Source organism: Notamacropus eugenii, chromosome 6 (assembly GCF_028372415.1).
Source record: "Notamacropus eugenii isolate mMacEug1 chromosome 6, mMacEug1.pri_v2, whole genome shotgun sequence".
Taxonomy (NCBI): domain Eukaryota; kingdom Metazoa; phylum Chordata; class Mammalia; order Diprotodontia; family Macropodidae; genus Notamacropus; species Notamacropus eugenii.
In genome coordinates this window covers 212833086-212836994 of record NC_092877.1, presented here as the reverse complement: position 1 = coordinate 212836994, position 3909 = coordinate 212833086, and the positions used below count along the sequence as shown (strand labels likewise).

General features: G+C 41.2%; 1 pseudogene; it reads right to left on the bottom strand.

Moving 5' to 3' along the window:
- Nucleotides 1-1272: 1272 nt before the first annotated feature.
- On the bottom strand, nucleotides 1273-2020 carry LOC140511221 (biogenesis of lysosome-related organelles complex 1 subunit 2-like; annotated as a pseudogene).
- Between the last annotated feature and the right edge of the window lie 1889 nt (nucleotides 2021-3909).

Sequence of the window (3909 nt, the reverse complement as noted above, 5' to 3'; positions counted from 1 at the left end):
TTTAATTTATTTATTTTATTATTTATCACCATGCAGTGATATATGACATGGAGAGAGAGAGAGAGAGGAAAGTTTTTCAATTGTCAAAATATAGCACTTAAGCAATGAAATTTTTCTCCCTACAGATATACACACATACACATACATACATGTACATATATATACGTGTATACAAATGCAGATAGATAGATAGATAGATAGATAGATAGATAGATAGATAGATAGATAGATAGATAGATAGATGGATGGATGGATGGATGGAAGGATGGGCAGAGGGACAGATGGACAGACAGACAGGCAGGCAGGCAGGCAGACAGACAGACAGACAGACAGACAGATGATAGATAGATAGATAGATAGATAGATAGATAGATAGATAGATAGATAGATAGATAGATAGATGATAGACAGGAATGGAGCACAGTGTAGGGGGGGTGGAGAGCAATGACCTTTCCTTTTTACCTTGTCTCTTGTTCTGATTCAAACTCATGTTCATGCAAAGCCACAGAGGATCTTAGGAAAGTCTAACCTGTATCCTGGGCCATCACTAGTTATCTTGATCTATGTCTTACCATTGGACTCTGATGACTCTGGAGGAGAGAGTGCAGCTGATGACTTTGCACAGCTCAACCTCACTTAAATACAATTCACTTGCAAGTCAAGACACGACCCTCCTGATGTCATTGGTCCTGTTAAGTAACGAAAAACCACCGCAACAATCACCTTGAGCTGAGAGCTGGATGCTCTGCCTAGGCATGGGGAGGGGACAGGAGAGCTAAAAGAAAAGGCAAATCTTAGCCTAGGAACATTCTGTCTGGCTTTAGTTAACTGTATGAGGTAGTTATGACTAAAGAACAGTGAAACTACCTAGCACATTGGAACTGAGATGGTTGGTGGGTGACCCCAAAAAAAGAGGATATCAGAAGCTGGTCGCAAGGAACAATATGTGCCCAACAGCTGCCAGGCACCAACCACCAGACACAGGCCACTCTGGGACAATCTGTGGTGAGTGCAATAACGTCTACTGCAAAACTATCTGAGATCAGAGGAACAAGAACAAATAAATATTACTTTGCCCACAGGCACTGTAAGATCTGCAGAATAATGCCCAGCTGGGACTACATACCCAGCAGTCTCCAGAAGACGAGCAGAATAACATGTCTATTGGAAGTGTCACACCCAGTGGAACGCAGGCCCAGTGAGAGCACTCTGGTGATATTTTTTTTTCATGGGTCGGCACTTATTATTTAAAATCAAGAACAGGTTATGAAGGGGGTGGGGACGGAGGGAAGAGAGAAGGAGGGAGGAGACACGGAGACGAGAGCCGCTCATCTGTGTCTGCTCTAGACGGGGTTGATCCTGATTTCTGAGCCTTGGTCCAGGGCACACGACGAAGCACACGATAAAATGAGGTTCCAGGGGGTCCAGGTTTAGGAAAACATCGCGGGTGGCCAGAGTTACACATCCAACCAGAGGTGGGGGCTGGGGTTCTCCTTGGATCGGCAGCACAGCTTCCTTTTAGGAACTGAAGCATCTTGAGAAGTTCCATCCCACTTATTTCAGCTCTTAGAAAACATTCTTGCCAAGTCTTTGTGCTAAAGAAGTCTTTCCTCGTCTTTCTAACTTCTTGTACTTTGCTTCTAGTTTCTTTGAATATGCGTCCAATTTGTAAGCTGCCTGCTCAAGAGCTGCTGCTTGCTCCTCAATGAAAGTGATCTGATCCAGATAAGGCTGAAGTGCTGCCTATTTCTGGTTTAAATCCTTTAAGTTTCTACTTATGTTTACTGCAATAGCTTTCATTTCTAGATACTTCAAGCTAGTCAGTTTGTTCATATTTTCCAGAAGTTTATAGTCTTCACTGGTGGCAGTCAGCTCGCCATTCAGGTACGTGGCCATTTTGGAGAACATGTCCTGATGTTCGCCTCCGCGGGCTCCGTGGCCTCCTCGGCCGTCTCCACCACGGCATCGTCTACGCCGGGGAAGGGAGAAAGGGGAAGGATGGAGGGAAGGGTAAGGATGGCGGAGGAGGAGGGAGGATGAAGAGTGGGAGGAGGGAAGGAGATAAGGGGAGGGGCCACTCTGGTGATATTAACAGTGGTCTTATAGCATCAGAAACACAAGCCACACTTCTGCACACATGTATCTCATAAGCTCCTATTAAAGTTGTTATTTTTTCAACTTGCACCAAGTTTGCTACCTGAAAACAATGATTATTGATAGGAATGGATCTTAACTTGAAGAGTTTAATTTCCTTTCATTGTAAGACTTGGGTTTCAATAGGTCAATGAGGGGGAAAAAACACTTTACACTGTGAAAAATACTAATGGAAATTATATTCCCTTATTTGTGAAGAAATATATTTATTCATTATTCTGAGTAAATGAAAGTAATTAGATAAAAAAGATTTTTAAAATGCTAGCTATGTTAAACCAAGCCTTTAAACTCCACTAGGACTTCTCCCCAGGATCACATCAAGGCTTATGAATAGTTAAGTAGGACAGAGACCTATTAGCATATGATCTGTGTGAAATTTATATGTCATTTGCATATATGTACATATCTATATAATCTGTTCTCAGGTAATTTCCAAAGTAGATTTTTCCTTAAGTTTGTAGTTTCTTGACTCTTTTTTATTCATGCTTACTTCCTCACTTGCTGGGTTGCCTTTCATTAGTATTAGTAGAAGAGGTACAGAGATAACCAGTTTCTGACACTGAGATCATATATATAATCACAAACCCTAGCAATTACGTGTTATGATGATTGAGATTCATTTCCTAAAAGAAAAGGCATGAGAACACTCCTGATCATTGACCATGAAAGTCTCATATTTTCTCCCTGTTCTCAATCAGACCCAGATTTGTTTTCTTTCAGGTAAGTCTTGAGTCCAGGATCAGACATCCTTCTGCGTACTATCAGAGTGAATGACCCACTTCATTAACATTGCACATGGACCTTTTTACAAGGGACATTGTAGCCTTCCACAAGGACGTTAGGGACAAAAGCAATCTGCTTAACCTCACTGATGCAGGTCCCAACCCCTGGACAGGAGATAAAGACAGACATGTAGAAGCACAGAAGGATAGACTCTGAAAGAGAAAGGAAGTTAAATCCAGAGTGAAACTATTCTGTTACATTACAGACCAAAGCTATCTAAAGCTAGATTTATGAGAACTGGATAATAATCCAGCAAAATGTTAGGTAAGGGGGATTAGATACTGAAGACAAAATAACCCATAAGGTACTTACGATATATGATACTGCATAGGTGGACTGTTCTACCTTTGATCAACACAATTCCCTTTCTAAAGTGACAGTGGGACTCGAAGCTTAAATTCAGTCACTAGTCATAAATTTTTTTTTAGAGCAGCTAGGGGGCACAATGGATAGAATGCTACATCCAGAGTCTGGAAGACTCATCCTTCTGAGTTCAAATATGACCACAAACATTTACTAGCTGTGTGACCCTGAGCAAATCATTTAACCCTAATTGCCTCAGTTTCCTTATCTTTAAAGTGAACTGAAGAGAGAAACGGCAAACCACGCCACAATTGTTGCCAAGAAAACCCTAAATGGGGTAACAAAGAGTCAGGCATGACTGGAAAATGACTGAACAATAAATAAATCACCATTTTTATTTTATCTTTCCCAAACAGAAAAGCATTCTCCCTGATAACAAGAGTTTCCTCTCTAGGGTTGAGATGCTTAAGATAAGAGGGAAAGTACTGGACCAATTGAAATCCAGAAAGTAACAAAAAGAGGCATGGTCCAAGATCCTGTGGCCAAGGATCTTATGAATGCTGTGACTGTTAAGCAGTATCATTGGGTTTTATGCCATTGCATTCAGGCAGAAAAAAGTTTTAAAACCATGGCAATAGGACTTAGAATTCAAATAGTGTCTTTCTTCAT